The 24,333-nt window shown below is 52.2% G+C and overlaps 1 protein-coding gene across 2 annotated transcripts in view; it reads left to right on the forward strand.

Annotated features, from left to right (window-relative positions):
* Positions 1-24,333, forward strand: part of nr6a1a (nuclear receptor subfamily 6, group A, member 1a) — a 124,303-nt gene that overhangs the window by 55,128 nt on the left and 44,842 nt on the right. The window lies entirely within an intron of this gene.

A 24,333-nucleotide genomic window follows, 5' to 3' on the forward strand; every position in this document is an offset into this window, starting at 1 on the left:
GCATGATGGCTACCCGGAGATTTTTTTTTGCGCGTTCTTACCTACGGACTGCGCGTGTATGAATTTCTGTTGCGGGAGATGAAAGGTGGGCTCGCGGTGTGTGAGAGTGTGTGTGTGTGTGTGTGTGCGAGAGGGCACCGGGATGCAGGAGTGAGCGAGTACACCCCCCCCCCCCACCCGCCCCATCCCATAGCGGATCGAGCCTCCGCGGGGAGAGTGATTAACTTATAATCTCATTGGCCTGTTAATATGGATATTCACATAATTTGATGCATGATTGATGCGTGCAAATTGGCATTCGCACGCACGTGCGGCAGCGCGCGTTCATGGGCACAGCGCCTGCGGCCTCCTGCAAATGGGATTCAGCAGCGGTAACCTGACACAAACGCGTTTTTAAATCTACAGATGATGCGTTATAATACACGTCTCTTGTATTTCAGAAAAATATGGATGCACGTTAGGCCATCCATTCAGTTAAATATGTATATAAAAATATCTAAAAGCCCACAAACCCAGCACAAAATGTCGGCACAGGTACGTAGAAGAACGGCCATGGAAAAATGACTAATGCTGGACGCCTTTAATTCTGTAAAAGCACAACGGTGGGAGAGGAAAAACGGTGAAATATTAATTGAAATATTAAGATGAGCCGCGTGTAGTTATGTGTTTGTGTGTGAGTGTTTATTGATGTGAGCTCTTTCAGCAGGCTGCTCTCAGTGTAGTGTTTAGTTTCAGAGCGCGAGCTGCTCTCTGGGATCCTCAGGGTTCCCGTCGTTCGGCGTAATTGCGTGAGCTCAGATGGCGTATCGCTTCCCGAGGATAACGACGCGCGGGCGTCTCGGAGGAAGACGGAGTGTCACAGTTGGGGGGGAGGGGGCGGGGGGGAGGAGTGAGGAGCGGCGGCGAATCGTCCGGCCGTCCCGCGTCGGCCCGGTCTGAGCCCCTCCGTCCCTCCTGGACAACCACAAAAATCAGAAACCGTTACTGCTGCCCAGCCCAGCTCTTTTCCTCGCGCTTGGTTGGACGTGAGCGACCCGGATAAAACCCTCGCCACGGTTTTTCACGGTCGCGGAATACCTCCGTTCCTGTCGTTTCGGGGGGTGGGTGCGGGGGGGGTGGGGTGTCAGAAACCGAGGTTAAAAAAAGACGATTTAGTCGCTGTTTTTCAAAGGTCGCTTGCCGCCGCCGCGCGTTTCAGACGACGAGGACGGGCCGAGGCGTGCGTTAGCGTGACGTCCCGCGCCCTCCGTCCGTGCGGGGGGGCTTGTGTTCACGGGCGTGGGGGAGGGGATGGGTCGGATTCGACGATCATCCGTGGGGAATATTCTAATTAGCGCGGTTGGGCGAAGCCGCCACGCGGGGAGCTTTTGGGCCAATCGCACGCGCAGAGCGGACGAACGCTGCTGCCACGGGGGTCTGAGTCACAGGCCCGGAGGAGCGACGTCACAATGGGTGACATTGACGCCATGCTACTCGGTGATTGGCTGAAGGAGGATTCTCTTACAGAGAGTTCAGTCTTACGGTGCGCATGTGAACCGCGATTCGCCGTGATTGGAGATATCCGGAGTCGCTTTGCCCCGTGTCTGACTCCGCTGCGGTTCTCGGTGGAACGCGGCCAACCCCGCGCGCGCTCGCGGTCCGTCTCCGCCTGCGGTACAGGTCCTGCGGGGCGGGCGGGTTTGTCAGACGCCGGAGTGCGACGGCGCGAGGGGCTTGAACTCGTTCAACTCCCAGAAACTGAAACCAATTATGAGAAGAGAGCTTTCCCCGCCCGTGAGAAGCAGGGGGGTCGTATTCCGTAGCGTTGTGTGGTCTGCCCTTCCCCCTCTCCGCCAACCGGAATCATCTGTACGGATGCTGTTTTGAGGCGGGCGGTGTTTACTGTAGGCGTGGCGGATGCCCTCAGTGACCCCTTTCCCCTCACGGGGCGTGGCACACCGGTGTTTTTGACCCACCTATAGGAGGACAGGTCTAATGCCCTCCGCTGCGCCCTCGTAGTGCTCTGAGCCGTTCGTCTCTGTGTGGCTAAGATGTTTAGCATTAATTTCACGCACGCGCGTGTTGTGAAACCAGGGTCGACGGCTTGCTCGAGTTTCTCTGTGTAAAGACACGAGCATCCAAAATAAGCCACCCGGTCCACATGTGCGATTCATGTCCCAAAATAAACCCGACTGCTTTACGCATTTAAAAAAAATTAATTATAAAAAAAGGAGAAGTTACCTTTGTAAGGTTTAGACAGGAAGTTTTTTTGTTTTTCTTTTGCCTGCCTGTCATTCTTGAAAAGCCGCCTGTCGGGAGAGAAGGAGCTTGTTTGGTCTGTGGAGTGTTAGCTTCTCACCCACGGCGGTGTTAAAACTCAGACGAGCGGCCTTTTCTCTGTCTGCGCCCCCCCACCCCCCCACACACACACCCCATCCGGAGACGAGACGGCGCTCGGCGAGCGCTCTGTCAACGAGCGGTCACGGTCACTGAGAGGAAATGGGTGACACAGGGAGAGACACCTGAGTGACAAGCCGGTGCATTCCATTGGGATGTGTGTGTGTGTGTGTGTGTGTGTGTCTATGTGTGTGTGTGTGTGTGTGTGTGTGTGTGTGTGTGTGTGTGTGTGGGCCCTCCCCTCAAACCTTAATTAAAGAGCCTGCCAGCTAATGCTGGGAAGGGAGGGGGGGGTGGTGGGAGTGCTGTAGGTGAGACGATTCTCGGAGGCCCAAGGCTGTGGGGAGCACTGCAACCTGGGAAACACCAGAGCTGAAAGAACAAAGACCTAGATAACCGCAGCGCTGAATCCCTCTCCAAATCCCGGACAGCACACACAAACACTCACACAAACATGCGCGCACACACACACACACATACACACACACACACGCACACACACCCATGCGCAAAGTACCACCCGCTGGGCCAGGCTTAATAAACCACTCTGATCAAAACAACATCTGGAGTATCTGAGGTCCTGCATGAGGGAGCGCTATCCACTACTGTCGCCCAATCACAGTCGCCGACTACGTAAGCCTCCCCCCAAACCTGCGTAATCTGCACAGTGATTGGCAAGGCAGTGTGGCTGTGACTGGACTGGGCCTCTGTTGCATGCAAAGCTCTGTTGCATGTGGGCTGGACAGACTGTTGCAGTGGAGTTGGGAGCGATGGGTTTGGGGGTGGTTGGAAGGGCAAATATTTTTATTTTTTTAATGGCCAAATGGGACCAGGAGGAAAAAATGGAGGGAAGGGGGGAGGTGGACAGAGGGAGGGGGAATCCTTACGTGAACTTCTTTCCAAACCCAGTGACCTGGTCCTGCCTGAAAAGCTTCTTAGTGGTCTTTTGCTTGGGAGCCTATGATCAGTGGCAGGACTGCCCCCTGCCTAGGTTCTTGGTCCTAAAATGATGCCTATACACGCAGACACACACACACACACACGCGCGCGGATGAACAGTCGGAGGAACAGTGTGTCCTGCTGGCCCGGTCCGACCCCTGCGGGCCCACAGTCCCAAACGCAGCTGCCTCCTGTCCCTAATCGCTAGCCAGGCTTTAATCTGGCTGCTGTTCAGCGGGGGGTAAATTCGCTCGGTCTGCCTTCTAACTTCCACCCCCTCGTCCGTGGGAGTTCGGCGCGGGAGAGGGTTCCCGAAACCACGGGGACGAAAAATTCCGTCGCCGTGCAAGACGTGGCACCCGGCGCCGCCGTCGAGCCGCCGCCCGAAGACGCCGCCAACAGGGGTACCGCCCGCCAGGCGAAACAGGAGCGACGCCTCAAGCATATCGCGAGCGGGACAGGGTCTCCCTCTGCAGCGCTCCAGTGGGACGGCCTCGCTTAGCGCTCGCTTTGGAGAGGGCAGGCCTCCTGAAAGAAGGGCCCCTCTTTCGCGTGGTCTGTTAAGCACAAACCAAAGGGCCAGACTTAAGGGGGCATTACCTTTTTATTTCACCTCTCTCTTTTTTCCCTCCTCTTTTATTCCGTGTGAAGCGAACCGCGGGACGGCTAGCCAGGCCTCTCCCCTGGCCGGGCTCTCGGGCCTGGCGACCGCACCTCAGGCCCCAAACGAGAGCCACATGTTCCGCACGCCAGGGGCGCCCCCCCCCGCCCGCCCGGCGTGTGAACGAGGCCCTTCTTTAAGGTACGAGGCCGGCGGGGAGAGAGAGGATGGACCGAGGAAGGGAGAGTCTCTTCACTTCGTCTCTGTTTTCTGACTGAACTCTTCGCTGCTCGCTTTGGCCTCTCCCCCTCCGGTCCCAAAGACCTCAGGCGCTACGCGACCGCTCGCTTCTGCGCGGCGGCGGCGCCGTGCTCTCATTGGTGCGTTCGGCAGCCTCAGAATAGGAAACCGCTCTTGACATTTGAGGGGATTATTGCTCTTCACTTCTTTATGAGACGGCCCGATATTACTTTGCCTTTTTTTTTTTTAAAGGAGACCGGACGGCAGAGATGGTGATAGATAAGGAGGAGTTTCACAGTGCCACGGGGGGGGGTCGAACATGTGGGCGACGAGGGGTACTGGAGGGGCTTGCATACATCTTGAGTCCGCTACCCAGTGGACCGTGATGCATGTCTCACCAGATCTGATGTTACATTAAAGGTCACCAACAGAATTAAAATTCTACGTGCTACAGAAGGACCTACGTATCTCCAGATCCACTGAATTGTTTGTGTGAGGTGCATCGACTCCGCAGGCAATAATCGTTGCTTATTGTGCAGTTGAAATGCTTTCTGACCAGCGCAGCCTCATCATTTGTCTGGCTGTGTTTGCGTGTCTGGCTTTATGGGCAGGCCCGTGTGCCGTTGCAGTTTTCCCTGACAGTTATGCATATGCCGGCGAGTGCATTGTGCTCATGCAAATGAAGGGTGTTTAAAAGCGGGCCGTAATCAAATGTGACTGTTGACTGCGCTGTTTGCGCAGGGTTGTCCCCGCGTCCGATGCAGCGCGCTCGTCGCTCTCTCTCTCTCTCTCTCTCTCTCTCTCTCTCTCTCTCTCTCTCTCCCTCTCCCTCTCACTCTCCTCTCTCTCTCTCTCTCTCTCTCTCTCTCTCTCTCTCTCTCTCTCTCTCTCTCCCTCTCTCCCTCCCTCCTCCGCTGACTCATCTGCTTCCTTCTCCGTCTGCGCGTGCGGCTTTCCCCTGCTTTGACGTTTGACGAACGCGGCCGTTGGTCCTCGAGCGCTTCAGGCGTTTTAGCTTTCGCGGCGGTGCGAGCAGCGCCTCACTCGGAGGAAGGCCCTTTTTGTAACGTTGGTGCGGAGGCTCGATTTTTAGAAGTCTCGCAATTAAACACCGCAGTGCGGTAAACCGCTTCTTTTTTTCCAGATTTTAAGCGCAGTGACTCCTTGTCGTCCTTCTTGTGAAGGCTACTTTGTCTTCTGTTTCCCTGAATTTGATATTATTTTAGAGTTCCCTGTGCTGTACGTGCAGCGGTCTTTATAGCAGCGGTAACGGGCTAGCGGCCGCGGCACGGACGCTCACACCGGTGTGCTCCGGCAGATATTCGGCGAGGACGGCTACCGTCGGGGAGCGTGAGCGCGTGCGGCGGAGAACTGCGCTAAAGAAGGCCGCGGTAGAGCGCAGACACGCGATGTTTAAATATTTCATCTCTTAAGTGTTCGCTGTGCCGGGGGTGGGAGTGACAGGGGCCTCATAGCCTGCGTCTGTTTCTCGGTGGGTATTCCTCAGGCTCGTTTTAGGACGGGACAGGCGCTTCATACTGTGAAGGTGCCCGGACTCAGAATAGGAGGGGATGAGTGGTTTGGATCTTCTTCACCAGCCTTTTGAAACACCCCTTTTAGTCCACGTCCCACAGCTGCCGCATTCACTGAAAAGAGAATTTATCTGCAGCTGTGTTTGTTCGTGAGTTATAAAAAGGAACAGCAGCCTTACGTCCAACCTCTGTATGTATAAATCTCATTTGAATCCACTGAATAAATAATGGGCGGAAATGGGAAATAATAGGAAACTTTGTCTCAGTTTACCTCGGTCAGATAGGATAAAACTACCGTTGGAAGGCCTGCAGTTTGACCTCTTGGAGCCGTTTCCCCTTCCTGTTTGGCGCGAGGGCTCCGATTGGCCGCTCGGCTCCCTCAGGACGGGCTGGGAGAGGCGAGGCGGCGATGGCCACCTCGGCCGTGGCCTTGAGGGTGAACTCGGTTCATGAGGAGCTAAATGCTAAACAAAGGTGATTGTTACTTTAAACACGGGCGGAGGAAAACAGCACGTGTCCTTTTCAGTGTCCTTTTCCCCACCTGTCGTATATCATTTGTCGCGCCGCCGTCTTTCGTGCAGAAGGCGCTGTTTCAGGCAGTTGCACGAGGATTCCCTGTGTACACAGATGTGGGGAACGCAGGACGAGGATGTTGAGAGGAAGGGATCCAGCGTTTTGTCCTTTTTTTGCCGGGGGGTGGGTGTAGATTGGTCGGAAAAATGGCTTGTTGTTTTAGAAAGGGGCGTGTTTTTGCACGCAGGGGCCTCACTGGCCTTGTCCTGTGGGATTATGGGAAGGGAGGCGGAGATCTGGGCCTGACAGGTCGCTTTGAGCAGCAGCTCGGGAACCTGTCAGAGACCCGGCCTCTCTCTCCACGCCCTGGCCGTTCCTATCTCTGTTTTTCCAGGAGCGTCGCGCGTTTTTGAAACTAACGGTCCCTGACATCACCGCCCCTCCCCCCTCCTCCAATACCACAATTCCTTTGCAGCCATGTCCCCAGATACTGCTGAACCAGAACGGGAACCTGGGGGGGGGGGCCCAGCAGCTGTCCCGGCGACGGCATGCCGCTTCACAATCTGTGCTCCCCGGGGCCGAACCAAGCCGGGGCCGGGGCCCAAACGTGGCTCGCTCGGTTCCGTTCTGCACACACGACCGTGACTGTGTAGGGAGACTTAGAACCCACTTCTTGTACATCGCTTTGGATAAAGGCAGCTGCCAGATAAATATAATGTAATGTAATGCAACACACACACACACACACACACACACACCACGCGCACACAGCACACGCACACCACCCCACACACACACAACACACACACACACACCAGCACACACACACACACACACACACACACACTACCACACACACACACACAGCACAACCACACACACCACACCACACGCACACGCACACGCACACGCACACGCACACGCACACACACACGCATACACACACGCACACACACACACCCGCTTCATCAGCACCGCAGTTGGAGCGGACCTCACCAGGCGCTACAGCGCATCCTGAAGGGCTCCCCCTTACTGAGCGCGTGCGAGCGAGGAGACCGCAGCGCGCGGAAACGTCCCCGCGGTCAGGCCGCAGTTGGGGGGGGGGGGGCTGTGGAGAAAGGCGGGTCTCCACTCAGCCGTGACACGGCCTTTAATCACGCAGGACGGCCCGGGTCTGCGCCCGTCAGCGTCTCGGCCAGACCTCGGGAATTACCGCCCGCTTCCCGGGCCGCTGGGAAACTAGGTCACCTCGCCGCGCTGCTGCCAGTTGTGGCGATATTTTTATTTTTTTTGTAAGCTGTGAAATGGGGCTTTTATATAACACGGATGCGCCTCTGACCTGCAGCGATTGGGGGAGTGGGGGAGTGGGGTGGGGTGGGGGGGCAGGATGAGCGGAAAAGATGCTCTAACTTCACTGCAAACACGCTGACTTTCAGAGCGCGGTGTAGCTCTCTCTCTGGTGTGGATCGTGGAGAGAAGCAGGAAAGTTCTGATGCTATGGTCATGCCGAGTACAACAGAGAGAAGGAAGGAGCATCAGATGCCATGTTAGTCTTCTTTTAAACAAGTGCTAAATGCTTCTCTCTTCCCCCTCACTTGCTCACTTTGTCACCCTTTTTATCTTGGCCTATTTTCCTTGTGTGTGTGTGTGTGTGTGTATACAGTGAACTCCATAGTGTTTGGGACAAAGACATTTGGCTCTCTACTCCTCAATTTTAGATTTATAGTAAAAAGATTTACATGTAGTTAAAGGGTGATTCTCAGCTATTAAAGGGTGGTTTTATACATTTTGATGCAGACATCTTCAGCTCCTGCTTGTTTTATCATCAGCATGTGAAATGCGTGTTCTTTTGTGATTCAGATCGGGTGAATGACTTGGCCAGTCAAGAATTTTGCAGTTTTTGGCTTTGAGAAACTCCTTTGTTGCTTTAGCAGTGTCTTCGGGAACATTGTCTTGCTGTGGGATTACCTGCCGTTTGCAGGCATTTGCTTGAACTCGAGCAGATGCTTCTCCGCACTTCAGAATTCATTCTTCTGCTGCCATGAGCAGTTAGATCATCAATGAAAACAAGTGAGTCTTGTGTACTTGTGGCAGCCATACATGCCCAAACCATAACACCCCCACCACTGTTTTTTCACAGATGAGGGTGCTTTGATTCTTGCGTAGTTCTTTTTGGCTCCACACTTTGCTTTTTTCATCACTCTGATACAACTCAGTCTTTGTCTCATTTGTCTGATACCTTCTTCCAGAGCTCTGCAGGCTCTTTAAGGTACGTCTTAGCAAACCGTAACCTGGCCATCCTGTGTTTGCGGCTAACTAGTGGTTTTAATTTTGCAGTATAGCCTGTGTAGTTCTGCTTGAGAAGTCTTCTGCAGACAGTAGTCACTGATACATGCCTCCTGAAGAGTGTTTCTGATCTGTTGGACTGGTGTTTAGGGGTTTCTTCATTATGGTAGGAATTCTTCGGTAATTCTTCGCCTACTAGCCCCTTTGTAATTACTGAGCACAGCAGAGCTACCTTTCTTTTTAATGATGTTCCAAATAGTTGATTTTGGTAAGCCTAAGGTTTGGCCTTTTTCTCCTGTGGGTTTTCTACAATTTTCATAGACTCGTAATGGCTTGCTTGACTTTCATTGGCACAGCTCTGGTTTTCATGTTGACAGATGCCAGTAACAGACTCTAAAGGGAATCAAAAGGTGGAATTAAAGCTGGACCGTGAATGCTCTCTTATACCTGCACTAAGGAAACAATTGAACACACCTGACTAATCAGAGACACCTGTGAAGCCATTTGTCTCAAACGTGATGCCCTGAAATTAAGGGGTTATATCTAAGTCGGAGGGTTGCCAGTTCAAACCCCGCCCTGGGCATGTCGAAGTGTCCTTGAGCAAGACACCTAACCCCTAACTGCTCTGGCGAATGAGAGGCATCAATTGTAAAGCGCTTTGGATAAAAGCGCTATATAAATGCAGTCCATTTACCATCCATTTAAAAAGTGCTGTAATCCCTACATGGTGAAATCTAAATGTATAAAATAAATTGTGGAATGCAGAGTCAAATCGAGAAAAAAATGTCTTTGTCCCAGACATTTTGAAGCTATTCATACACAAGTAAGTATTTGGGCAATGATACACTTTTTGTTGTTTTGGCTCTGTATTCCACTGCTTCACCACATTGAATTTGAAATGAAATAATGAATGTGAGGTTTAAGTGCAGAGACTGTCAGCTGTAATTTGTGAGTGTTTACATCCATATGGAGTTACCCATGTGGGAATTACAGCCCTGCTCCAAAAAGCAAAAAGCTGGGGTGGGTTTTTGCACCATTTTTACATAGTTCAGTCAGCTTGAAAAAATGACTTCATTATTTGTGATTATTTGTGTACTTAGACAGCGAATTAATTTCTGAGCGCATTATAGCTTTTAATACAGAACCCTTGCCGCTAGAGCTTCTGAGTAATAAAGTGTTCGAAGGATTTTCTGTGTAGTTGGAAAATTGGTTAAAATATCTAATATTCATGTTTAATTTGAGAGAGCCAATTTCAGTGTTTTACATGTTGTTCAATGACGTGCGTATATCGGTAAAATGTGAAAGCCTACATTTTTATGCAAGTGTTTTTCCTGGGCTGTGTTGGCCCGCAGGTTGGAGGTGAATAAGCCACTATGTGGTGGGGCACAAGCGGGACTGTGATGGCCTAGAGAAGCCCTGCTCTGGAACCTGAGCAGCTTTGGATGAAGCTAGAACCCAGCGACTGTGTGATATATGGCCATTAAGAATTTACCATTAAGGCTGCCTTGCATGTGTGTGTGTGCGTGTACGCCTGTGTGTACGTGTGAGCCTATGTGTGAGTGTATGTGTGCGTGCGCGAGTGTGTGTGTGTGTGTGTGTGTGCACGCACGCCTGTGTGTGTGTGTGTGTGTGTGTGTGTGTGTATGCGTGTGCCTGGGCACACGTGTGCACGCACATATGTGCATTGTGTGCTGTTGTCATATGTGCATGTATTTGCGCATATGTGTGTGTGCTCGTGGCTTGTGTGTGTGTGCGTATGCATGCGAGCGCCCATCTGTTTCCATGGCGCACATGTGGGCCCTTTGGAGGCATTGGCATCCTGTTAGCAGCACGGCTGCTCTCGCGGTGCCACCGCTACGGCCGGCTCGCCCTGTGCCAGCCCTGTGCCAGCCCTGTGCCGTTGTGAGGCGCGCGGCGGCCCGTCTCTTCCCGCGCGGAACCCGGCGCGTGCGGCTGGGCTCTGCAGGAGCCGGTTAGCGGGCCGCCGGCCGCAGACCGCGCACCGGGGGAAGCGTCCTGCCGCGCTTTGTTCTCCGCGCCCAGACGCGTCCCGCGGCCCCTCTCCGATCTGCGCCAGGCCGCGCCGCGGAGCGGAGGGCGGAGCCGCCCCTCGTCCCAGCGCCTCGGCGGCTCTCCCGCGCGCGGACACCTGGCCGCGGTTCACCCGCCCCTCCGCCTTCAGTCTCCCAGTCAGCTGCAGACATTCTTATATAGTAACGTGACATTTCCCATAACGCACTGGCAAAATAATTTTTATTTAAAAAATATGCGAGAACTGTCAGCCGTGTTGTTTTTCATTATAAAAACAAATGTATGAAAAAAATTTGAATGAAGGGAACAGGGGGTTATTTAGGCTTTTAAGAGCAGAGATATGAAACTAACCCAACCTGCACGTGGCCCTCCAGGACCTGGAGTTCTTCTGGCCCGGCTCTGGTCTTTGTGAAGACGGCCTTTATCTGCTCTGGCCCCCAGCTGAGGGGCCCCTGCCTCTCATTCGATTATCCGCACACAATGCGGAGAGCTTCCGCCATCGCGCCCCGCGCTAAGCTAAGCCCAAACCGGCCTGGACAGCTGAGCAGAAAAGAAATGAATAATAAATAAAGAGCCCGATATCTAATCGAGCTTGAGCAGCGCAAGCGGCTTCTGTCAGAGACGAATGCGGTCGCAATCCGTTTACGGCGGAGACCTTTCGGAGCCGCGCGGGCTGAGGAATGGGAAGTGACGGGAAGGGCGTTTAGCGTTAGCGGAGTTAACGATCTGCGAGGCGGGCGGGGCTGGGGCTGCGCGGGCGAGCGGGCGGGGCGGGGCGGGGCGGCTTTGATCCGCCGGGCCTGGCATCTCCCTCCTCACGCTTTGAACTTCGCCCGGGTTTGGGGGGGGGGGAGGGGTTGGGTTCGACGGGTTCAAGTGTCAGACCTGGGCCCCGTCGGCGCTCGCACTTGAACCCGAGAAGGGTCGCGGTTTGGAATTTGGGGGTCCCCCCTTGTGGAGTGACGGGCGCGGGCTGTCCTCCCGGGTGTTATGGGCTCGTGGGAGGGGTAGACCAAATAAGGGGTCTGTCTGGACGTGCCTGGCCCCCGGGCAGGCATTCCCTCCCTCTCTCTCTCTCTCTCTCTCTGCTCTGCACCTGAAGCTCGCTCGCTCGCTCTGTGCTGCAAACCCCAGCCACTGGCTTCTGAAGGCCTGTACTGTGCATACTGGCTCATTAAACTACAAACACTGTGATGTCTGCAAATGTGCCTGTCTGTACCGCTGTCAGACAGGCACATGGGTCTTTCAGTTTTAACATGACTAAAAACAAATTGGGATATACAGTGTTTAGGATAAAGTTTTTTTCTTGATTTGACTCTGTACTCTGTAATTATAGATTTGTAATCAAACAATTCACTTGCTGATTCTGAGCTTTTTTAAAGGGTATTGTGAAACATTTTTGTTTGACCATATATAAATTAGCCCCCAAATTTAGGGCACTTTATGAAGGGCACTGTTAAGTACCTTATACATAATAATGTCAAGAAAACAATACATTTTATTTGAAGAGCACCTTCCATTCAACTAAAAAGTAGCTAATAGGGTAAAATACTCACAAAATCAAATATGGGATAGAAATAATAAACAGATAAAGAAGACAAAAACAAAGAAGTATTTGTGTATTGTAAATATTATTTATATTCATATATACATATCATATTGTGAGTATATTCCGATGTGCATTCATATTTAGTTGCGTGTAAAAACGAAACATGCTAAACGTGTTTCATTTCCACAGCCAGACTGGTTATCGCCAGCTCTGGAGTAACTGCAGCGCACCGATCTCTGTGTACTCGTTCGGTGGCCAGTCATTACGGGAGTCCCCTTAGACCTGCTCCGTGTAATCCAATCTGACCATTAGCGTAAGCCCCAGAAACGTATCCCCTCCTCAATCCGCACATTCGCGCTGCTAATTTCCTCTATCGGTGCCTCGGAACAGTGTCCGGCACCGCGGGGGCGGGGGGGTGGGGTGCTGCGCGCGGCCCTCTGTGGAATTTCGTCTTGACCGCCAGTTCCTTGCGAAAACCCCCGAGCCCCGAGCGATCGGAAAGGAAGCTCGCGTGCTGCGCTTTTTTCGGGGTCTGATGTTGTGTAAGCGGCCCTGTGGCCGTGGAGGCCTTTCTGGGAGCTGCGCTGCGCTGCTACTGTAAGTAAGGAGGCTTTGCCACAGAGACACGCTAATGGCTTTCTCCCCCCCGTCCGCTCGGGCCTTAAATGATTGAGCTCGTTTGGGGAAGCCAGGCCCGCTGAACAGGAAGTGGGGTATTTTTAGCCCGCAGTCACAGAGCGAAGGTCTGAGTAGGAGACTTTCTCTTGGGTCACCCCCATCCCCCCCCCCCCCCTTCCCCTCATCTTCCCTCCCCCTCCCCCATTCCTCCCCTCCCCTCATCTCTGCTCCCCTCTCTTCTCCTCTTTTCTCTGCGTACACGAGGGAAGAGATCGGGCCTGACTAAGGAGCAGACGCTGGGTTACCGGGTAACCCAGATATTTCTCATCGGAAGCTGCCGCCCTCTAAAAATAAATTTGCAGATTCTGCGCCAATTTTTTTTTTTTTTCGACGTGTGGCTGCAGGACGCGGAGCGCTACATAACGAACGATACATAAATAAATAAGGAAATAATCCATCCCCTCTCCTTACCCCCAGCGCCGTCGTTCCTCGGCCGCGTCCCGTCCTGTTCGCGGCGTCCCGTCCTTTCTGCGGCGGAGAAGGGCCTACTCCACCCGCGCGCGGCAGTGGCTCCTCCATCCATATTTCATTTGCGCGCCTCCATTATTTATCCCGTTCCATTTAATATTCACCCAGTCTGTCGTTTCCGCTCCGTTGTGTTTTACCGCGGGTGTGTGTGCGTCTCTCGGATAAAAATAAAACATTTTTAAAAAGACAAACACGAAAAATGAAGAGCCGTTTGGCTTAACCTGAAATCAGTGCAGTATGTGATTCGCAGCCCTGAGCCGGACGCTGTGCTGTGTGTGCCACTTTCTGATTTGATTTTCCGCGACATATTGAGTCTAAGTTGTAGCCCACAGTGCTAAACAGCTGTGTCCTAATTCCTTTTTTTTCCCTCTTCAGTGATCTCAACATTTCTGCTTTTTGAGGTTGTGCTGTTCTTGGCGTTGGTCAGGAACGGTGTGTCGGTCTGTCAGGGCACGCTCTGTGGCACAGCCTTCGCCCGCTGGCTCGCTCGCTGAAAGAGGGATGCCATCTTTGCCCCGTAGCGCATCTGTGCGAAAGGCAGAGGCTGTTCTTGCAGGGCGGGGCTTGATTGCGGTGAATTAAATTGTGTGGGTCCCGACTGTGCTCGTTCGCCTCTTCCTGTTTATGTTATTTACCCACTCATCCCTGTGTCATTTCACCCAACTCCCGTTTTCACGCACACAGCCGTGTCTCATTTTACCCAACTCCACTTTTCACGCACACAGTTCTGTCCTATTTCATCCAACTCCAGTTTTCATGCACACAACTCTGTACCTTGTTACCCAACTCCAATTTTCACCCACACAACCGTGTCTCATTTAACCCAACTTCAGTTTTCACCCACACAACCGTGTCTCATTTAACCCAACTTCAGTTTTCACCCACACAACCCTGTCTCATTTAACTCCCCTGCCGTTCTTATCCTGCCCCATTCCACCATTAACTGATTCTTTCCCATGCAGACCTGTCCTATTTCACCATTGGCCAATTTCTATCCTCTCTTGCCTGTTCATGTTCACCATTGGCTGATGCTGTACGGTATTTTACTAAATCAGGCTTCAAAGTGAGTGGCATGTAATGTAATGCACTGCTATGGGGGACAACTGTACCTAGAGGTGCCTTTCAGTCCACCTTTAGTTCTGTTTGGGTACATGCCTGTGTGTGTGTTTTGGTGTACATGTATGTTTTAGCGCTGGCCTGTGTGTGTTTGTGTGTGCGTGTGCGTGCATGTGTGTGTGTGTTTGAGCGCTGGCCTGCGTGTGTTTGTGTGTTTGTGTGTGTGTATGTATGCGTGTGTTAGCGCTGGCCTGCGTGTGCGTGTGCGTGTTTGAGCCCTAGCCTGCGTGTGTTTGTGTGTTTGTGTGTGTGTATGTATGCGTGTGTTAGCGCTGGCCTGCGTGTGCGTGTGCGTGTGCGTGTTTGAGCCCTAGCCTGCGTGTGTTTGTGTATGCATATGTGTGCGTGTGTTAGCGCTGGCCTGCGTGTGCGTGTGTGTGCGTGTGCGTGTATGTGTGCGTGTCTGAGCCCTAGCCTGCGTGTGTGTGTATGTGTGTGTGTTGGAGCCCTGGCCTGCGTGTGTTTGTGTGTGTGTGCGTGTGTTAGCGCTGGCCTGCGTGTGCGTGTGTTAGCGCTAGCCTGCGTGTGTTTGTGTATGCATATGTGTGCGTGTGTTAGCGCTAGCCTGCGTGTGTTTGTGTATGCATATGTGTGCGTGCGTTAGCGCTGGCCTGCGTGTGTTTGTGTGTGGTATGTGTGCGTGTGTTAGCGCCGGCCTGCGTGTGTTTGTGTATGCATATGTGTGCGTGTGTTAGCGCTGACCTGCGTGTGTTTGTGTGTTTGTGTGTGTGTATGTGTGCGTGTGTTAGCGCTAGCCTGCGTGTGTTTGTGTATGCATATGTGTGCGTGTGTTAGCGCTGGCCTGCGTGTGTTTGTGTGTGTGTATGTGTGCGTGTGTTAGCCCTGGCCTGCGTGTGTTTGTGTGTGTGTATGTGTGCGTGCGTTAGCGCTGGCCTGCGTGTGCGTGTCTGAGCCCTAGCCTGCGTGTGCTCTGTAGAGGCAATGTATAAGAGAGCTCCTGTAGGAGCGAGCGTGAGAGCGGCGCTCTGACCCGGTCGCTCTGGCGGGGAGGGGGGCCGCTGGAGCGTGAATGATGCCCAGTCTCCGTTTGACCTGCATTCTGCCGCTCTCCAGCGGGGGCCCGGCCTCGCCTGCGGGCTTCACTCCTCCCCTCGCCCAACTCCCCCCCACCCCCCCAACGCTCTGCAGTCCTCTGCTCTGGGCCCGGGCTCCCCTCCCCCACCCCCACCCCGTTCTGCGCTGCAGTCCTTCACCTGTGCGTGAAGCCGATGAATGTGGGCCCTGGTGTGTGCGGGGCAACATTGGACTTCCATCAGCCATAAGTGCACTCCATTCCTACAGAGTACATCTGTCACAGGCTGAGCGACGTGCTACACGGTGCTTCTGTGATTGTTCTGTGTGTGTGTGTGTGTGTGTGTGAGAGTGTGTGTGTGTGTGTGTGTGAGAGAGAGACAGAGAGAGAGAGATTATGTTTGTGTGTGTGAGTATGTGCCATTGCTCCCTCCCTCTGTGTGTCATTACCCTTGGTAAGTGCACATTGATGCATTGGACCACCTGTTTCAGGGAGCAGTCCTGCAGTTTTCATAACCCCCAGGTCTCCAAGCCTCCCCGTTCAGTGCCATGCTGCCACAAACAGAAATATCTGTCCCTGAGTGTTCCCCAAAGTGAATGCCAGTGTCTGTATCTTTATTGTTCACCAGAATAGTACCAACCAGAGAATAATACCGAAACCCCAAGTATAATACAGATAAATATGTTTTGGGCCCGCAGGCTGGGCAAGTACATATATTTGAGGGAAAAGCCTTTCTTTTTTAACCTGGCTTGGTTTCACGTCGACGCCGGTGGCTGTTTGCGGTGTTTCTGGGGGCCTGTGGGCGCGCTGAGCTGGCGCGCTAACTGTGAATTTGACGGCGTTTTAAGGAGAGAAGAAGGCCGCAGCCCTCCCTTCGGCTGCGTTAGATACCGGGGTCTGGGCATCGACCCAGAGCGTCGGCTTCTGTCTTATTTTACGCGACACGCGGCCTGTGGTTCTCCGCGCTACTTTTTTTCTGCCAGGCGGACGAGCGGCTCTTTCTGTGGCGCCGCGCGCGGCTCCGTACACCGGTTGGGTACAGCGTGTGCCCTTCGCTTAGCCCGCGGCGGGGAGCTCCAGCGCAGCTGCGTCCAGCCTGCTGCCTCTGCCAGCTGCCGTGTGACCTGGTTCACGTGTCTGTGCTGCGGGGCCTGGTATAGACCCAGTCTGCGTGTGCTATAAGTGCACTGCTGTAAGAGCAAGTCTAAACCGGGTCTGTGTGTGCTATAAGTGCACTGCTGTAAGAGCAAGTCTAAACCGGGTCTGTGTGTGCTATGAGTGCACTGCTAAAAGAGCTGGTCTAAATCTGGTCTGTGTGCATTATTAACACTAACGGAAGACCTGGTCTAAACCCAGTCTGTATGTGCTGTAAGTGCACTGCTGTAGGAGCTGGTCTCAACCTATAATTTTGGAGGCTATTCGCTGGGGAAATGTTTTTAGGAAGCCATAATATGTACTATAACCATCACAACTGTAAAAAAAAAAAATAATAATAATAAAAATCTGTGAGTTCATATACACCAGGGCTGCCCAACCTTGGTGCTGGAGATCTACCATCACCACCAGGTTTTCACTCTAAGCCTAACAAAGCACAACTCATTCAACAGCTAGAGATCTGCTAATTAGTAGAATCAGGTGTGTGAAATCAGGGTTGAAATGAAAACTCAAGAATGGACAGTCTGGGATTTTGGCTTAAAGTGTAGGTACAGTTTGGCCTAGTGGCCCACAACCACAGCAGCGGCTATCCCCCCCCCCCCCCCCCTTCCGTGCTTGATCTCCCTGTGTGTCCATCTGTGCAGTGTCTCACAAGCCCCCCCCACACTCCCCGCTCCCAGGCCCTCGCCGCAGCTGCGGTCCCGCGCGTTTGTTTGTCTAATCCGCGGAGGGCATGGCCCACGGACGCTGCTGTGGACCCCGGCGATAAGCGCTTCCATGTGCTCCCCTCTCAAACCCGCCGACCCCTCTCTGCTCGCCGCTCGCCGCTCGCCGCCGTCCCTCCGGTGACCCGCGCCTGACTCCGCCGCTCCGCCCCGCCACGCCCGCCTCTCCTTCCCCGGCTCGGTTCCGCCTCCACCTTCGCATTCTGGGAGCCGGGAGCGGACGCGTTTCACATTTTATTTGTAAATGCCAAAACAAGCTGGAAGAGCTCTTATGAATAGTCATGTATGAAAATGTTACATTTGCATAGAATTACGGATTCAGTCAGTTCTGGAAACATCAGAAGACGTCGTGCCCTACATTTCTTTCCGGGATAAGCAGAATTCTTTGAGGAACGTCTCGTTTGAGCCTCCTGCAAATGGGCGATATGCGAACCCGTGTCAAAACAGGAGCGCACACGTAATATTCCGACTTGGGTTTAGCGCGGAGAGCTGCCGTTACTCCCTCGGAAGTGATGCTGTGGTGGAACAGTAATTATATTGTATTTCTAAGGGAAAGTGACAGTCATAAAATATCCTTACATGCTTCCCTCCGCTTTTCCATTGTTCTTAAACGTGGGAAAGCGTGGCTGGGGCTGCTCAGCCAAAACGCGCTCTTCTCAACGTTCAGCCTTTCCTAATTTGAAACGTCCCGCTTGGTCACGGTGCCGGTTCGTTTTTGTGCGCACGGCGCGATGCGTTTTTAACAAAGATAGAAAGCGCGCGTGGTTCGTCTTTGATCGAGAGAAAACAATAATCGTACGGCGTGAATATTCACGGAGCCACAATTGACAGATTTCAGAGCTGAAGGGCAAAAATGAGACGGATGGAAAAGGGAGCCGTTCGAACCGACAGTAATCCCGTCGGCATGCTCGTTCTTAAGTCTTAATTACCGTGAACGGATTCATCGTTCATCTCGTCGTTTCGCCGGGCGGGCCCGCGCGCTGTTTGTGTACGGTGTCGCGACCGTACGCCCCTGTCTCTCCGCGTTCCGTCGCAGAAGCGAAGTCAGTGCGTCAGAGTCGGTGCCGGCAGGCCATAATTGCGCAATTATATCAAGGGCACTGCCGAGTGTAAATCAGACCCTACGTCGGAAGAACTCCTGCGCTGATTGAGTAGATGCTTCCTTGCGTATAATTACCAGGCAGATATTTCACCTTCTCGACACAACGGTGACATCAACGATGGCTGAAATGGGTAAATATGTCAAAATGAAGAAGTCTGCTTTATGTTTTTCAATCAAGTGTCACGGCAGTCAGCGGCTCCATAATAAACTGCCGCTGGAGTGACTTGTCCTAACTCAGCGTTCCTGTTCTTAAAGTGAAGACTACTTGAGATGCAGGTGGAATGACAGGTAGAAGGGCGATCCTTTGCCTGGTGCTTCTGCATAATGGCATGTTGGTCCCTCGCTGTTCTCTGAGCTCCTCTGAAACGAATGGCTTGTGTACACTACTGGGTGTTAAACCTCTCTCACAGGGTTCAGTCCTCTGCATTTTATTGGATCAGTCCATTAAACAGTCAATCAAGCAAGTCCAAATTTGAATCTCGTGGAGCTCCCTCTGTGAAGCTACCTCAGGATGCTTTAGGCCTCACCATAAAATCAGTAACATTTTATTATTAATACATGTTGAATGTTGTTTGCATATTTTTGTCAGTAATATGTGCAGATGAAAGTTGGTTGATGGTGATAAGGGTTCATATTAGGTAATGGGATCTCAGCTGAAAGGAGGTGAGTTTTTGTAGGTACAGTCAGTGAGTCAGTGTCACCAAAAGGTCCCTGGGGTAGACAGAACACCTAGTCCAACAATGTCCTCCTTCATGAGAAATCGGACTCCCTAGCGTGATGTCATGACAGCTACATTTCAGCTCCTGTGACAAACAGATATCACTGCTCACCCACTGGATTGAAACCCAATAACCTAACATGTAGGTGCCTAACATGTATTTTTAAGGCTACTGAGTTTGAGTATTTAGCCTTGAAAATTTAAATTAAAGATGAAATAGCTTACAATTAAATTTATGTAAAAAGACTGAAATGTATTTGTGAGATATATTGTATAATTGTGTGAATAGTGCATCTGTTTAGCCATGCCATGCAAGTTGTATTCATAAATGAGCATTTTCTGTGGATGATCATTAAAAGTAACAGCGGCATCATGTCAGTGTTTGAACCTTCTGTGCAGGCCGTTTCCTTGACTGCATGTAACACTTTTATACACATTTCCTGAGTGATTCATTTTTTATAACACACTCATATGAAACAGAACAGGTCAACATGAGCATCTTTTACCAGCGAAAGAAGCTCTGAGAATGGGCTTTGTGTTTAGAGTCTCCTCTGAGTCACGCAGCTGAGTTCTATGGTAGATTCAGCGTCCATTGTTTGCCAAATACCAAATCAAGCCGTCATCCTGTCGTAAGCGTGCGGGGGGATCTCGAAAAAAACCCTGAGATTACTGCCTTTGTGATCCTGAGATAAGGAGCCTGCAGACGCCTGGCTGTGCAATGACGAGCCGTTCGATTGGCTGCCGTTACTGCGCGAGCGGTTCAAAGGCTTCTTCGGGGTAGTCCTGTCGGGTCTGCTCTGAATGCGGTCTATCGCCATGGGGATTTCCTCACAGAGAGGAGTCCCTTTTCTCACACTTCCACGCCTTCGCGATCCTCAGCTCCACGCACTTTCTGTGGCTTCCTCTCCTCCATTTCTCTCCGTGGCTTGCCGTTGTGCCAGTCCCTTTGTGTATTAGCCTCGATTTTCAGTCCAGAATAAAGAATCAAAAGAAAACACTGAAGCAGGATGTCAGAACGAACACGACTCGAGCGACGTTCGGTCTCATAAATAATTGAAATGGTTTTCAATATTGCATATGTACCTAACATTCTTTTAGTTTTGTATTTTTTTTCTATTGAATTTCCATAGTACAGTGTGCTCGTTTTCCTGGCTGTTTATTCACGAATGTATTCCGGTGCAGTCTCACAGAGAACGCGGTGTTCAGAGCAATGAGTGACTGTGCAGCGGAAGCGCGCTAGCCCGCGCCGGCCCGCGCCACGCCCGTCCAGACCAGGTGTGTCCCCGCCGCTGCTTGCGCAACGCGCCGCGGTCCAGACAGACAGGCACTTAGCCGCAGAGAGCGCTGGGTGCGATCGGCGCGGAGATAGGGCGGCGGAGACACGCGGCACGAGGTTTTGACATTCTTACCCCAAAAAAAAAGCGTTTCTGGAATGCGGCTGAAAGGCTGCCCCCAGCCGACTGTGAAGTGCGTCACTGCACGGGGGCGTCGGGCGGGGGCCGGGGGTTTGTTTTCGGTTTCCTCTCAGCGTCCCCAGCGCGACGTGGCGGCGGCCGGCCCGGTCTTGGCGTCCGCAGTCCGAGCTCACGCTCTTTCATGCGGACCGGGGAAGGGGCCGGGGCTTCCACGCACCTGATTAGAGGCCTGGCGGCCTTTAATAACAGGGGGGCCTTATTGGCAGTTCCTGCTCGGGAGGGCTGGCTAATAGTCACGTTGGGCGGCGCAGCGTGTCATTACCTCCCCGCCCGTGGGCCTGTGAGTCACAGCCTGTCATTTGAGAGCTGGAATCAGAGAGTGGAACGGGGGCTCGCTGTAGAAGCACGACGCTCGGGAGCTCCCCTGGCCTCTCCTCCCCTTTGTGAAAGAGTAGGCCGGGGTCGGACAGACGGACAGACAGACAGACAGACAGGAGCAAACGCCCGTGGGCTGTTAGGAGCACGTTGCCGTGACGACCTCGAGAAGGGGATGCCGTCGACGAGAAAAATAAACCGCGCTGGATAACAAATAGCGAACCGCATCCTGCCAGCACGCCGTGTCCTTTCAGAGCGCAAGGAACAGCTTCCCTACCAAAGTATTTCGTGTTAAATTCTGAATCTTGCTGACCTGGAATCCACAAATTCCAAAACCAGCTCCCTGACAGTTATACACAATACCAAATAAATAAATAAGGCGCAGCATGCTAATGATGTTTGAAAGGTGTGACCAGGTGACTTAGCCTGAAGAGAAGCTGGCTGTCAGTACTGTGCGTGTGCGTGTGTGTGTGTGTAGGTGGGAGGGAGAGGGAGGGGTGATCTGGTTGCCATCGGTAAGGGCCGTCGTTGGGGAGAGAACAGGGCGTGTCCGTGCGGCTGGTTCATTTCAGGACTCGTCTGACTGGCGTTCTGTTTGCGCTGCTCAGGGCGGCTGCCCGGAGACGGAAAATGACAGCGCTAATGGCTCGCGCGGGCTCTACCCAGCCTTTCCAGGTGTCCAGCATGCTGGAAAAAAAATGTTTGCAGAGCATAATTTCAGCTTGGCGCCAGACCCACCACCGAGCCAAGATTTCTTGAAAATTTTGCTTTACCCCTGTTGAGGTATTAAATCTTCCTTTGCAGCCACAGACGCACATGTACACACACACACACACACACACACACACACACACACACACGCATGTACACACACGCATCTAAACAAAAACAATGTGCAGGTGCCTGCAAACCAAGCTATCTGCGGATTTCGGGGTCTACGGGGAAGAGCAGGGGACCAGCCTGAGAAAAGCGGTGGCGGCTACTCCCTGTCTGCAGTCAGACCTTTGTCTCGCCGAGCCAGACCCAAGGTCTCCAAATCCAGGGCTGCGCAGAGCACACCAAATTAGTAGGTTCCTCGTCCGTAATGAGCAGTTTTCGGGCTGTTATTTTTAGACCGTGTAATGATATCAGAAACAATTCGGTTTTTCCCCCTCCTTTCTTCCTCGGTGCTTTTCCACAGTTATCCAAACCCCCCACGCCCTGTCAGGTGCACGCACTTCCACCGACGGACGCGCGCTAGCCCGATTAAAGCTAACGCTAACATTCCGCGCGTTAGTAAAGACGCGCGCGTCGGTGCTGAATTCATTTCAGCCCAGTAAAGTTTCCTCCTGTTTAGTGGGGCACGTTGTGTAAGCGCAGGCTACTCGGCGATGAATAAAAAATAACATCAGTATTTTCCCAACAAATTGTGTTTTGTCAGGAGATAAATAGAGCAGGAGAATCGGGCTGTACAGCGAGGTTTGCGGTTGTTATTTCTGCAGGCGGAGAGCGTGAGGGGAGCTAATGCGATCTGACAGTTCTGGAGCAAGGAGAGGAGGGCTGGACAGAAAGGAGGAGAGGGAGGGAGGGAGGGAGGGAGGTGGTGGTGCTGTTGGGGGCAGGGGAGTGAAAAGGGGAGGGGGCAGGGAGAGAGGTGGGGGGTGGGGGTGGAGGAAGAGAGTGGGAGAAAAATGGCCTGGCTGGTTTGACTTTCGTAATGCTGTGGTAAGTACGGAACAGAGGGAGGGATGTCCCAAAAACAGTGAAAAAATGTTAGCTGTGTCATAGTCACATAGCAAGCCTGTTCTGGTGTTGCATATTCCAAATTGAGATGATTAATTTTCTCTAGTCTTGGTACATTCAGTGCCAGTACACTGTGAAATATCCAGTGTTAATTCAACCCTAACAGAGTACGTATGAATCCGGGTTGGGAACATATGTACTCTGTGAGAGTTGATTTAACACTGAACATTTTACTGTGGTAGGTGTTCCAGTTATTTCAGCCAAGAACACTACGGTGATGGACAGATTAAGCCCTGGAAGGCTTGCATACTGGACAGTTGATAAGATATCTACTGAAGCATTACTACACAGTATGAACTCACCGTGAGAACTGTGCAGCATTGTGAAGCGTGCTTATGACATTTCTGGCTACTTCACAGAAAGGTTGTAGCCATCGTGTATGTAGGCAACGTATGCTTTGCTTAACACGTTATTAGCACCCTTCACCGATTACAGACCTGTGTCTCATAGTTCAAGTGACCAAAGCGCTCCGCACGTTCGCATTAAGTCAGTTACCACAGTATAAAGCCTCTCCATTATAGTATGCCAGCCGTATTTGTAAGATGTATATTATTTTTGAAGTAAAAACTTCAGTACAAGTTGTTGCGTTTTTTGTGTGAACCGGAAGATGGTTTTAAACGCGTGTTTGGCCCTCGTCCTTTGTAAGGCGCATTCCGGAACGTCGTTACCATTCATTATTTAGGTGTGGATGGACAGACGGGTCCTTCAGGGGCCTCTCGAAACGAACGTCACGTTTCTGAGCCAGGCTTCAGTCGCACCTCCTAAAAACAGGAAGTCCCTCAACCTGCTTATTTCCTGTGACACAAAATGGAGAACGTCGTCACCGAAGACGTGAACTGTTAAGACGGTGACAGCTTCTCACATTTTGACATGCAGGCATATCCCCCCCCCCCCCCCCCCCCCATATCTACCACATCTCCAGGCCTCCGTGGTGATAAATTATTGCTGTCTTTAGATGCCTTTGTCTCAGTACATCATAGTTATCAGTACTGGGAAAGTACTTTCCGTCAACGGGCAGATTTAGGAGGAATACGAGTGTTGCGATGTATTCATGGTGCAGCCGGCAAAAAGTGCCTTCCAGGGTACACTTCCAACGGGAGGACCACACCGCTCCAGTGGACCGTGGTAAACTTGGCTCGGTTTTTCAATGTTCGGTTGACGCGAAAGGAACGGCAGAGCGACGCCTTCCTTGGGACCGTTCCTGTACGGGTTCACCCTCTGGAGCTCTACCGATATCCATGTAACAGCCACCGGAACAACGAAGCGCACCACTTGAATTGCGCTTGTTTTTCACTTTTCATCGCCGTATTTATTGGAGCATCTCGTCGGAGGAGGGGAAAAAAATCTGATCACCTGTGCGGGAACTATGCCAAGCGTTTGGGAAGGACGGACGGGAGCGCCCTGGAGCGATTACTTTGAACGCGCGTGCCGCTTCTCGGGAAGTTCATTTCTTCCAGCGAATCTGAAATCTTCCCCCTGCTTTCCAGTCACGTCACGCGCGCTTCGCTTCGTTTGTGTCTTACGTAGATCGTCGCACGCGAGAGAATTCGAACTGACGAGAACATTGTTTAAAAAAAAATTATTAATTAATAAATACTTCCTTGTCACACCAGAGACGCTTGTATTTTGCTTCAATTGTCAATCGGTTAACGCTCAAAATTCCATTCAGCTGCACATCAAAGTTTTAGGCATCAAATTT

Source organism: Anguilla rostrata, chromosome 10 (assembly GCF_018555375.3).
Source record: "Anguilla rostrata isolate EN2019 chromosome 10, ASM1855537v3, whole genome shotgun sequence".
Classification (NCBI taxonomy): Eukaryota; Metazoa; Chordata; class Actinopteri; order Anguilliformes; family Anguillidae; genus Anguilla; species Anguilla rostrata.